This window comes from Rhinolophus sinicus, linkage group LG07, assembly GCF_036562045.2.
Source record: "Rhinolophus sinicus isolate RSC01 linkage group LG07, ASM3656204v1, whole genome shotgun sequence".
Classification (NCBI taxonomy): Eukaryota; Metazoa; Chordata; class Mammalia; order Chiroptera; family Rhinolophidae; genus Rhinolophus; species Rhinolophus sinicus.
In genome coordinates, this window is record NC_133757.1 from 12,230,338 (window position 1) to 12,244,465 (window position 14,128).

The following is a 14,128-nucleotide window of genomic DNA, read 5'->3' on the forward strand; positions in this document are numbered from 1 at the left end:
AGGCAAAATGTTAAAACACAAACGGAGTAGTTAATTTTGCCACTGTTGTTGGCCTCAGTCTGCAACGAGTAGTCAGTCCCCGAAACATCAAGAAGGTCTTGCAATTATAGGATAGGGGCTGTGTTTCACTTGAGATTCTGCAGAACACAGTTTTGTTCTTTGTGATTTCTCATTCAACTGGGTTTTCCTCCTCCCTTGCTTCCTGGGCCTGCTTTCAAATGACCAAGTGTAGAATGATGTCCACCAGATGCCAGAGTGTGGATAGCAAGTTTGTGAGCATTTGGATCTGGGCCCAGTGTTTTAGCGATACAGCAAAACCCCATACCCAAGCATCTCACCTGACTTGGGGGGCTCTCAAGGTAGCCTGAGCAGAGATCCCCAAGTTCACTGACGGAGAAATGAGGCCCAGTGTCTGCACTCCCTGAGCCGCTGACCCCTGGGAAAGGGCAAGACACTGACTGGCCCTGAATCACCAACAGAAAAGGGGAGGAAGCAGTGTTCTGGGGCCTCTGTTTCTCCCCAGCCCCTTAGTATTCTAATCACCTTCTGACTACAACCAAATCCCCAGGATGCAGGTGATAGAAATTTTAGGAGCTGGAACAAGAAATGACTAATAAAACCCTGAGAGAAATGCCAACAAAGTGAATAAAAGCTGTGACAGAAACAAGATACAGGACTGCTTGTGTTTGGTGATATAAATAAAGCATAAACGAACACACAAGGAGGGGAAAGATAGGCGCAAGAGGATCCATAAAAGTCACATCAGCGGGCAACGCTGGCTGCACGGAGGGTTTTTTTTCTCATGAAGGTGTCTCCCATCCAGGCTGGTAGACAATTCACCGTGTCTAAAAGATAAGGTGAGCGTTTGGCCTGAGACTACTTTGAGTGGGTATATAAATAGGGACAACCTTTTTTTAGAAAGCTGTTTGACAATATGTGCTATAATTTAAAATCCACATTCCCTTTGAACCAACAATGCCACTGCATGGAATTTACCCTGCATTCTTACACAACATGCCAAGATCCATGCAAAAGGATTTTCATTGCAGAATAATTTGTAATAGCAAAGATACTTGAAACAGCATGAATGTCCATCAACAGTGAACTGGGTCAAGAACTCATGGTGCAACTAGATGAGGGAAGATTAAGCTACTATTTAAAAGAAAAAATAAGATGTGTGTCCAGTAAAATTGAAAGTGATTTACGGTATATTAAGTGAAAAGACAAGGTACAGGACAATGAAATGTATATGTTTCTATTTGTATACATTTTAGAAACAGATAGATAGATAGATAGATGATTAGAGATAGATGATAGACAGATAATAGGTAGGCAGATGATAGATAGTAGACACAGATAATAGATGATCGATGATGATAGATGATGGATTGATAAATAGATAATAGACGGATGGATAAATGTTATCTAGATATGCAGTTTTTGTTGTATCTGTATATTACTTTTACCTGTTATTTTTTAAAGAATAAAAAGGAAATGAAAGATGAGCCGTGCAGTTGCTGGAACCCAGGTAGGTTTGGCACCTGCTCTCTGGAGGGAGGCATCAGAGGCAGCCCTGGCTGGGAGCCCTCCCAGAGCGAGCGTATCCTCTGCATCCAGCTCAGCCCCACAGCCTGAGAAGCAGTGAGCGGCTGCCCTACAGAACCTCTTTGGAGAGTAACTGCCACAATTTGGGGAAGAGGCACCTTAGAGGCACCTGTGTAGACTGCACAGGAGGTTTTTTAAATAATTTCTCACTCGTGGACAGACTGAGTCCTGTCCACACAGTACCCACCCAGGGGAGTTCAGTGACAGGAACCGTGTCCTCAGAGAGAACATGACAGTCAGTTACTCGGTGCTCACCAAGCACTCCAAGCATCCAGCCCAGTGCCAGGATGGATGAGCTCCATGCACACGATCCTATTCAGTCCTCACAGTGACTCCAAAATAGAAGCAATCTAATTTTGCAACTAAAGAAACAGGCTTAGAGAGGGCAAGTGACTGATGCAAAGCCACACGGCCAAGGGAGGCAGAGTGGGACTTGAATTCAGTTTTCTGATGCCAGTGCCCATTCTCTGCCCTGAAGCCTTGTAGGGAAAAAGTTTCCTGGCTCCTGAGCAGGAAAGCTCATAGGTCCACCCCACAGCCCCCCTTCATTTTCCTCCACCCACACTCAGGACCATGTTATGAGAGCAGCCCAAGCTGACATATTTCGGCATGAGCTAGTCTTCTGAAGATAATTAGATTACCTTCCTTGCCTGAAGGAAAAGAACAGCAGATTAAAAAAGAAATACGAAAAGCCATCAGAGTGCCAGGACTGCTCCCCTGAGAGTCACACGTCCATTTCTGTCCCTCATTCTAGACATGAAACCAATTAAAGTCGTTGCAACGTACACAGGAACACCAAGTGACAAAAGCCTGCCAATGTGTTTTTAAAGATCTAATTTACCCACAGACTGCCCAGAAAAACATAGCTGACCTGTCATTGTACAGTTAGAAAGAAGTGTTTGGCCCAGCGACAACTTCTAGGGGTGCCCTGCCACTCTCCTCAGATCCCCAGCAAACCCTCACTCCATGGGTCTCTTCTATCTTTAGCACAATGATGACAGCACACACTGGGAGCTCTTGTCACTGGGGAGGTGATGGAAGGCAGGAATCAGGCCCCTGGTAGCGTGGCTGGCTCAGAAAACTCATTGAGTTCCTAGTACTGGTCTCGCCCTAAATTTTGACATCTCCCACTTCTGCCCACACCTGGAAAATGTGGGGGGAAGAAAGTGGATCTGCCTTCCAGTGTCCTCAACTCAAGGACTGCTGTCCGTTGCCTGTGTCTTAGGACAGGACGGGGCATCTACTTTTGAAGTGAGCTGTCCAAGATCGATGATGGAAAGTGGGTTTTATTCCTTGATTTACAAGCATTTCATTCCAACTATAGGGAAGGATCTTCCAAAAGAATGATCTAAATTGAGAACAAAATGCAACAAGCAAGAAGAAAAATGTCGTTCCTGCGATGCATGTTTCTTCTCTAAGTTTGCTTCTCTTCCGGTCAGTTGAAAATGAATCCCTGACACCATCCGTCATCCATGGGTACCAACATCACAATAGAAAAGCCACCACACTCTGATCCTCCAGGAATGAACACAACGTGCATGTGTTCATTCCTGGAGAATCCATAGAGTATTCCGATAATGCCTCCTGAACTTGAAAGTGCTTTACTGTTCACAGAGCGCCTTATTACGCATGTTCTCCTTTGATTCTCCCACTGGCGGGTGGGGTAGTTGATCATCCCCATTATATGGATGGGGAAATAGAGGCCTGGAAAGGCCTTTATCCTGTCAATGGCAGAGGAGCCCCTGCAATCCAGCAGCTTTTTCTCCACTCCCACCTGTCTTTCTTTTCTGGCCTCTTTCCATTAACTCAGGAATTGCAAACTATTTTGCTGAGTTTTTAAAGGCAATTTTTACAGGGTATTAAGTGCTCTTTGACTAACCCCTTGACTAACCCCTAGTACCAACTGCAGGTACTCAGTGCCAGGCTGCCAGATGATCTCTCTGCATGCTGTTCACTTGCTCATAAGTCTCAGTTTTGGTGGCAAACAAATGCAACAGAAGCATGGGATGGCAGCTTCCTTGTGGATACTAAAATGCCTCAAGGTCACAAACCAAGGTGTAAGGGCAGGGGTCAGTACTACTGGAGAGGTGCCAGTGCTGCCCTCTGGCGGACCACTGACCTCTAGGTGCTGGGTAAGCTGGCCTTGCCCCACCCTGCAAGGAGCCCCCACATTCAGCTTGCCTCACCCACAGGACTCACACAGAGCCAGCAAAGCCCAGATCACTCAGGCACCATCTGGGACTTCCAGGCACCCCTGACAATTGATCCCCTCTCTGTTTAGGTCCCTGTTTGCGCCTTGGCTTTTCACATTTCCAGAAGCAAACCTGTGTTTCCACTGGGCCCTTAGTTCAGTGAGTGCTTACTCTTCTAAGTTACACTGACCATCACTTTGGATCTTAGCAGCTGTCCTGTGAGGCAGGTGCTGCTCTCAACGTTGCTAATGAGGAAATAGACTCAAAGTTTATGTAAGTTGGCAAAGTACCACAAAATCAGAGGGAACCCCAGGATCTGAACCCAGGCAGCCTGGCTCGAGGATCTGCGTTGTCACCTCAGTGTTATCTTGCAACTTCCTGGCTCCACAAGAGACTTCCTGCAAATCACATCATTTTTCAAAGCCACAGAGGAATTAGATCTTTAAGGAAACCTGAGGTTGTGTATTGTTACTCCTCTTGAAACGTGAAGAACCAGTGTATGCATTTAGATTTTTCCCCTTAATTTGAGATTTACTGACAGTGAAACAGAACAGTCCTTTAGGTGATGATTTTGTTGGCAACATTTGAATGAGTGCTGACTGCAGACTTTGCTGGCGTATGTCACACAGAACTCCGCTTCCCTGGGAAGGCTGTTTCTGTTCCTCTGCTCTTGCCTTGCAGCCCAGCCCCTTTTGGAGAACTTGTTCCTTCCCCGGCTCCCTAGCTTCAGTTGCCGCCCAGAGCAGAGGAGTCTGGGGCTGCCTTCCGTGGGCTCTCGCTCAGCGTTCAGTATTTCCAGCTCCCTGGGAAGAATCAGCCATCTCCTCAAACCAGCCTGCCCACAATAGATGTCTTCGTTCCTCAGCCTCCCCCAACTCTCTAGCCTTCCTAACGTGTCAATGCCCAGAGCATCCTTCCGGGCAAGGGAGACAGCCTGGAGGATAAAAGAGAACAGGCCTTCCTTTTCATTGAGCTTACACAGTCCTGGGAGGAGCCTTTATGATGCTTAATGAGTACAATGTGACAATGACAGTGCTGGGACTCCTTGGTGCTTGGAGGTGGAAGGTGAGCAAGGGTAACTCCCAGGCTGGGCTTCCGCCACCAGGTGAACTGTGGCCCCTTTGCAGAGGCGAGGTACCTGGGGAGCCGCAGATTCTAGGAGGGAGGGGAGAAAGAGATCCATATTCTCGCAAGTTTGGGATTCCTCGACCTCCTCAGCCACCAGCCTCAAACTCCACCATTCATGGTCACTCGTTCCTCTCCTTCCTGCCCGGACCTGAGCAGCAGGCAGGGCTGTGCCCTCACTGGTGCCCAGCCTGCCCAGCCGTTCCCAGCCGTTCCCGCTGCCTTCCCCACGGGCTCTCCGCCTCCAGCCTCCCCAGACTGATGCTCCTAAACGCCGCCATCACCACGCTCTGATTCCACACTACCCATCAACTTTCTCTCCTACTCGGTCCTTACACCGCCCTCTATCCATCCATCAACCACATTCACCTGCTGCCACCACTGACCCATCCTGCAGCCACCCTCTGGGAAGCCTTCCAAGTCACTCCAATTCACAACAAGTTCTCTCTCTTTGGGGTGCCCACTGCTCTCACAGCCCACCTCGCTGGCTTCTATGCCCATATGTGACCTTGTGCTACCACTTAATTCTGTGCACATGAGTCTCTCCTCCCCAGTAAAGGGGAGGACCCCCCAAAAAAAGGGAGGACCCAGTCCTCTTATAGCCCCAGTGGGTAGTGAAGAGTGTAGACTCTAGAGATTAAAGTTTTTTGACAGCTCTGAGTCTCAGTTTCCCCAGTTTTAAAACGAGATAAATATAGAAACTACCTCAAGGTGTAGCTGTCAGGCTCCTAAATTGGCAACGGCTGCTGCCATAAAGAAGCTCACAAGATAAACTGATGATGACACTGACGGCAAAAGCTGCAGGTGAGGCCGGGACCCAGGCCAGCAGGTTGTGGAGACCTAACTGAGTTTCCCTCAGACTCCTTTCTTCGCTCCCCCCCTCCCCAACAAATCCACTGGAGGCTGGTCATGCGATAGACACTACTTTGGGAAAAAGAACTATAATCCCTGCCCGCATGGAAAGGTATGAGTTTCCTTTCTTCCCTCTGCCCAGGCTTCAGGGGCAGGAGAGAGCCGTGTTCACACGAGGGAGGCCATTCCATCAGCTCTGCATTGGGACACACAGCAGAGTCTACGACATCCCCAGAGACAGCTGGTTCTTATACGTGGGACTGAGATTCTTCTGGGTTTCAATGCCTCATAGACCCCCATCTATATATCTGGTTAGGAGAGGGTGACGTCTTCAGAGACTGCCCAGTCCCTTCCTATTATGTACTAAGTTCCTTTGAGACAGGCTTCTGTCATGGTGACGTGTCTGCACGTGTTCCCAGCAATTGGATGACATTGTTCCAGCACTGACTGAAAAGAAGCATATCTGTGTCTACTCACATCCTGTCACTTAATTGTCATTGTCTAGCAGTTCATTAAGGCTCCTGTTCCCTTAATTTGTTGTGAAGAGTTAAAAGGCTTTCAAATCTACTCGAACTCAAAACTAGTTTATTTGCCTTTTATGATGATTGAAACGACGTGCATTGTGAAAAACCTTATGTTCAACACTCAGCGATATTAATTTCACTTGACTTCATGACTTAAGGTCAAATATGTTAATCAAACCCGCCATCATTAGCAGTTTCCTTTTCTATTAAGTGATTATGATCACTTACTATTAATGAGACGTGAAGGTTTAATAAATTTTTGCTGGTGTGAAATTGCAAAACAGTAATTATGACACATACGGTATGGATGGCTTGTTCCATGATGTAAATTGGGCCTAATGTTGGTAAAAATACAAACGAACATTAAGTAATTAATTAGTTGCCTCCATGGGACCCAAATAAGCCTTCACCATGAAGGCAAATGGATAAAAAAGGAAGAGCTTTTCATTGTTCTTAGTGAACTGTGAAACAGTGGAATACCGGCACTCAAAAATACTGATCCCAAAATAACATCTTGACTGACGCTGAAGGAGAAATAGCTTTTCTAGAATTGTTTGGGTTGAAGTCAACATTTCTGGCATGGGGCTGATTGTATGAGGGCAGCGTGGGGCAGGAGGAGGCTTTTGAAGTTAAATGTTGATGCAGGTAGACTGATGGGAATGGGACTAGAGAATTTCAGTCTCAGCCTTGAGAGAGAACCTATAAGGATGGAACCAGGGAAGCCAGGATTCACCACCCACATTGGGGGTTCTCTGCAGAGAACATAAGAATCCCTAGAATATTATGGGCTATGTTCCCAACAATATTAATTCAGAAGTCTGAAGCAGGGTCTAGTCCTCTGCATACACTCAGGATTATCCCGCTAGAAGTGGTCCCCAGCCCACATTTTGAGAAGCAATGATCTAGAAGCCCTAAGCCACAATTCTGCAAAGCTATACAGGAGTCACAATTCTCAGTGAGCACATACTTCGTATGTGTCAGGCCCCACATTGTAAATTTTCTAGATTGTTTATAAGTGAGAAAGGTATGATATGCATATAAATCATAAGTAGATCATCATCTAAGATTTCCTGAATACTTTTATAATGTGCCAGGCACAGAGCTGAGGGTTTTATAGGCACAATGGGGTTTGGCCTCACTACAATCTCATTTTACAGATGTGGAAACGGAGACTCAGAGAGATAAGGTAAGTTGCCTGAGGTCACACAGCCAGCAATGCCAAGCTGAGAAGTGGGCTCTATTAGGCCGGCAATATGAGTAGGCAGTGACTAAACACATGAACCAGAGGGTAACAGATTTCTCCAGTGACAGAGCCAGGCAGCAGGGCTCAGGGGCAGAGCCAGGCAAGCCCTTTGGGAGGTAAATTCAGTTGTCCAGGGCAGTGGCTTTCCAAAGGCTCCCTGGAGCCCTAGAGGCATTGTTGTGTCCCAGGCTCTATGCTGAGGTTGGGGGTTAGGTAGGGCTCCATGCTGTGGCCCTCCCATTCTACACCCCATTCTTGTTATATATCACCAATTGGGGAATGCTGTCATGTAACAAAATATGTGAGAACCCCTGCCTTGGGGCAAACAAGGAAAGAGGCAAAGAATGCAAGTGTAGGCTTAAGATGCATCCGGGAAGGGACCAGGTGGAAGTGGCCAGGGGTCGGGGGAAAGAGGGGCTTGTGTTGGATGTTGGGCCAGGATGTTTAATCTGCTGGCAAAGAATGTAGGTGGCAAAATCCACCTGGAGGTCAGGAGACAAGTTGGGAGGTGGGAGACTTGATATTTATTTTGTGATCAGCTGTGGCCAGTGATTCCTCTAGAAGGCAGTGCAGCCAACCAGGTCCTGAGTGAGGCTGAGTTTTACTCCCCGGGGCAGCCCTGAGAGGTCTGTACTGTTGCCCTGGCCACATGGAGGAAAAGGCTCACTGAGTTCAAGTACCACCATCAGCATCTCAGCTACCCTCGGGCAGCACCTGGCATGTGCCAGGCCCTGGCAGAGCACTGCAGGAATCATCATCTCCTATACCTCAGGAAAGCTCATGAGGCAGCCACAAGGAGTTTCTTCATTTTACAGATGAAGCCAATACATGCATCTCATTCCTCAGTGAGCATGCTGGGAAGTGAGGGTCGCCCCTATCTATGACAACATGGAACAGACCCGGACCATCCAAAGAATTTAACAACAAAAGACAGAGCAGCATCAGTTACAGTGTAAACTGGACAGATGGGACCTGCCAGTTATGCTAATTTACAGCCTAGCTGGGCCGTTCAGACACTTCTCAAAGCCCGCCCCAGCTTGGGGTCACCCCTGCTGCAAAGAGAGGCAGGCTGTCTAAACACGGGAATAGATAATGAGAGTCCAGAAAACACAAGTCCAGGGAAGCGGATGCAAAACCTGGTAGAAAATGGGCAAGGTATTTCCTGTTACCCGTCAAATACCTTACGACCCTGGATAACTTGCCTGGGAAAGATTCCCCCCACCCACCCTTCCCCATCGCATACGTCCATGTGACGCCATGAGTCTTCCAAGAATTTTCTGCCAAGCGCTTCACTCACGAGTGTCAGACCTCACAACCAAGCCCACAGCGTCCCTACCCTTCAGCTGTTCGTCGGAAACCACGTCCAGTTTTGCCAAGGACAGTGTGAGAACCAAACCCAGCTGGCAACTGCTGCGAGTTTGTTCTTCATAGTTACAATCATGTCCCTTATTCCTGGCAACCCTGGTATCATCTGGTCTTCACTTCCTTACATTTCCCTCAACCTTTACCCACACAGGAGGCAACACTGATAAGTGACTTGAAGACAAAATAGTGCCAACGTGGAAACAAAAATAATGAGGTGGTAATCTGCAAAAGGCTGCAGAGAAACATACATCCAAAAAGAGAGGAGCCCAGATGACCCACTGCCCAAATTCCAGGGTGAGACCGCCTGTGATGTGCCAATTACTCTTCTGCTGAGGTCACAGAAAAGCTTGGCTCAAGTAAGTGAGAATTCACCACCTATGGACGATGCTAGAATGGCCCCTGGCTTCACTTTAATTGATGATAGCAAGCATTCAAAGTTAATTTTCGTCGAGCACTAACTATGCCTCAAGAACTCTAAGTGTTTTCCAGAGGCATTTCCTCTGACATAGGCACAGTCATCCCCCATTTTACAGACTGGCCTCGAGAGGTCATTTTATTCTGTGGTCATTGTGAGGACCGAGCCCCAGAAAGCAGTTTCCAGGCTCTCGGCCTCACATAGAAAGCTGCTGGCTCAGGTAGTAAATGGCCATCAACTGTGATTGGATGGCCATCAGCTGTGGCTAGTTGGCCGTCAGCTGTAACCAGTGAGCCATTGGCCACTAATATAACTGCTATAGCTACGCTAGCAGAAAAATGGGGGCTAGCAAGAAGATGGTGACTGAGCCAGCAAGAGCGGATTGCAGAGAGGCGGATGCCGCCAGTGAGAATATAGTGATGTGACTCCCCCATCTGTGGCTCCGTGGGTGTTCCTTTTTGGCCTCACCATATCCTGCATTCTTATGTGGGTAGCGGGAGCAGAGACCCCACAGGCCGCCCCGCACAGCACTTGTGTTCTTGTGCAGGGAGCGGGAGCAGAGACCCTGCATGACACCCTGCACGACAAATGGCGCAGCGAGCAGGGTCTCCCGCACGCCAGTCATACAACCAGCAAGTGGCAGGTCTGGGTCCCAACACAGTCTGACTGCAGGGACCACCATCCCCTACTATGCTCACCATAGAGCTGCTTCTCAGGGCACAGCCGCTCAGAAACCCGTGTCCTGAAGAGGAAGCACCTGAGGAAGGGGGAGGGAGAGCAGGCTGAGTGGAGCCAGAGGCCCTCGTGCGCTCCCAGGACACATTCTGGGCAGATCACAAGCGTTAGCTTTTTGGAGCCCAGGTGTGCCCGCGAGGCCCAGGTATATCCACATCTCTCAGGGCAAGAATGCACAGCTGTCAATGCTACGGCCTCTTAGAATTAACGTAAGATGTTAACGGTGGGACAAATGGGTGAAAAGTATGCTTCTCTCTCTATTATCTTTGCAACTGTTCTGCAAATCTAAAATTATTTCAAAATAAACATGTTTAAACTTTTTTTTGACAATTCCATTTTTTCACTTACTAACTTTATAAAAAAACACATTAAAATAATTACATAAATATATAAAAATGCCATATGAGTCTGTTTTATATATTCATGGTCCATGTAAAATTTCACTGGAAGCAAAGGATCTGTGGCTATAAAGATTTTTAAATTGCCCTTTTCCTTCTCTAACAGTTTAGGCCAAAAAACATTAGCTAGGACTGGGCAAGGAAGGTGACCACACCAGTGGGGCGGGGACACAGTGACCCAGGACATGGGCAGGGGTGTCAGAGACAAACAGGAGTAAAGAGGACATCCATGCTGGAGAGCAGCTTTGTACATATGGTGTTGGATTCTCAAGGAGGAAGAAAGGCTACCTGGTACAGGTGTCAGCACCTGACAAGAGTGAGGAGGGCTTCATGTGTAGAGGTGGCCCAGTGTGGGGAGTCAGTGCTCAGGAGAGGAGAGGAAGGCATCTGTGCAGGGAGGTGGGGTGAGGGGTGCAGGTTGGCATGGGGAAGCAGAACCCCAGACGAGTGAGGAGGGCTTCTGTGTAGGAGAGCAGTCCTCACTGGGGGTCAGAGGCTAAGCAGGATGAGTCGGACAAGTCCCTGGAGGACTTGTGTGGGGCAGGACGCCATGGCAAGGATGCTGAAGCATGGGTGGGCTGAGGAGGGAGGCTGTGCTGGGGGGTGTGGTGGTCAGCAGTGACAGGACATTTGTTACCTATAGGTTACTGGTCAAATAAGTTGGTATATTCAGGATAATAGGAGTCAAGTTTCTCACTGTCAGAGTTACAGATAAGGAAAGGGAAAACTTGGAATGAACTATGTGGTATTGGATTGGAATTGGAGGTATCAGTGTAAGCCCATGATTTTCAACACAGAGAAATTGAAATAAACACAGATGTAAATGTATGCGTATATATATGCATACCTACAATCCCTTGCTCTGTCCATGAGAAGGCCTGGAGATGGTGACACCCCAATAGTAGTGAACACATTTCCTGGCATTAACGTGGTTTCTAAATACCATTCTCAACTAAAAGAAACCAGGGTTGATTGGAGAAACAGCTGATTCTAGGACTGAGGACAAGATGAGCTTGGGGTATCTGATATTGCAAAGTAAGAAACTACTCCATGAAATATGGGGACATGTCAAGTGAAGAGGCAACCACCGGCCATACCTGGGAAAATCTGAATATCAAAATATATAAAGAAGAATAAAATAGAAAACCATGGGCCAATATTTATATAACTAAATGAATAGACTGAAAGTTTGATAAGGAATTGGGTGCTTAGATAGTCTCAAAGAAGCTCCCCATGAAATACTTATTAATTAAAGTGGGAAGTAGCATGACAGTGGAGAAGGTTGACAGGTACTTCCTTAATCTTACAGTTAGAGTTAAAATCATCAGCAATGGGACAAATCAACACTGGGTGCCACCTGACAGGAGGAATAGGAAGAACTCAGTCGCTTCTGTGACATTCCTGCCAAAGATGCATAGCCTACATCTAATCATGAGGAAACATCAGACAAACCCAAAGTGAGACACATTCCACAGAATATCTGATCATAAGCGCCATGATCACAAGTGTTTAGGAAAGACTAAGGAAGACAGGATAGCAAATGCCAACACACAATCCTGAACGCAATCTTTTAGCTGTAAAGGACGTTGGGATGATTCATGAAACTTAAATTAAGTCTGAGGGTCCGATGGTAGTGATATGTCAACACTAACTTTCTGATTTTGGTGGTTGGTTGTAGTGTAGTGATGTGGAAGAATGTTTGCATATGTAGGAAACACATTTAAAAAGTATCCAGGAGTGATGAGGTGTCATGTAAGCAACTTACTGTCAAGTATGTCAAGACCGGAAAAAAAAAAAAAAAAAAAAAAGAAGTTATTCGTCATGTGCTCACCAAACTTTGGGTAGGTTTGAGAGTGAAAATTTTCCTTAGGACACACCCCAAAACATCTATTACGAATAGGGATTGATGCCTAAATGTTTCACATCAGACAGTGTAAATGTAACACTTTCATCTCAAGACATTTTGCAATAGGAAAATTTCAAACCTATCTCCACCATAAAAACACACGACTGAAATGCCCATGGGGTGCAGTGCTGATGTTCCCACCTAAAGAGCTAGTTGCCAAAAATCAAAGCCAAGATGAGTGAATGAGGGGAGCGGCTCCAATGGTGTATTAGCTATCCAGCAATTCTTAATTTGATCTGGCGATAATTAAAGAGCAAGGCTAGTTGTTCATGAGATTAATTAGACTAGGTCATCCGGATTGATGAATCCAGGTAAGTCCCGAGCATGGTGAAGAGTACAGAGTAAATACCACTGTTATGATAGTCATGCTCATTATAATCATTATTATTGTTACTGGCGCTTCCCAGCCAGTAATAGCAAACTATCTCCCTGGCATATTTTTCTATTCTTCACTGCAGGTGGACAGACTCCAAGCTCATTCAAAAGTGGCATTCAATTCCTGAGGAACCAGTTAAAAAGATGTAGATTTAAGAAACTGTTCCCCCAATGCTGGAAATTCTTAACTGAGCAGCCCAGAAACATTTGTGCTGAGACAGTGATTTGCTCAGTGGTGTCCCAGTGTGTGCTCTGGGCAAGCCTCGATAACCAGGGACTACATTAAGTTCACACATGTTGCCCTAAAATTGCCTCCAGCCAGAGAGTCAACGGCAAAGGAAAGGTCTGTGAAAACAAATCTAATGGTGCTTCTCATTTATCTCTCCAGCTGCAACTCCTGTAAAACACTGACCTAAGAAATTCAGGCCAGCTGTGTTTGGTGGATGAAACAGGCCTAGTTTCAAGTGGCATAGCCAGTAAACTAATTGACATGTAACTAGAAAAAAGGGATAAAAAACCGAGTAACTCAATATTCATTGTCAGCAAAATAACAAACTAGATAGCTTGACCAATTTTCCCATTGAAAATAGCTAAAAACGCAGGCCCAAAATTGTAAACACCTTCTGAAGTGCATTGACATGCTGGCAAGAAAATAAGGAGCATGAAGGTAGATGATGTGAAGGTGTGAACACAAGAGGTCAGCAGAAATGTGAACAGCTTTCACCCTGGGGGCATTTGCAGGGCCAGGTATATTGAGCTTCGATTTTTCAGAGCCTCACAGAGCACGAGAGACAGAGCATGGGGTCCTCCTGGAAGGAAAGGAGTTCAGTAGGAGACCCTGCCTAATAAAAGTACTAGGACCCCATGAGCTGACCTTTCAGTGTAAAGGTGAATTACAAATAACTCCACTACCTCCTAACCTCCAATGGGACTCCTAGAAACGTTACCTCTCTTGAACCTGGGAACAGATGGAAAGAATCCCTGAGAACTGATACCCACAAGCTGACCCACACTTAGGTTTGCAGCCACAATTCTTAGGACCTAGAGTCTGAACATTCTCAAACCAATCATTTAAGTGGTCCTAGATTAGTAGTAATCTCAGGCATCCAGAAGAAGCTAAATTAAATTATCCCCGGAGAAAGCCATGTTCGTCTCACAGATAAAGAATTCCCACATACAAAGTTTCAAAGAAAATGAGTGTCCTGCAGGGAGGCCTGCGGGGTCTCTGCTCCCGCTCCCCACACGAGAATGCAGGATATGGTGAGGCCAAAAAGGAACACCCGCGGAGCCATAAGTAGGGGAGTCATACTAGTATATTCTTGCTGGCGGCACTATACTCTCACTGGAGGCTGGATCCACACTGTCCGCAACCAGCCATCCTAACTGCAATCTG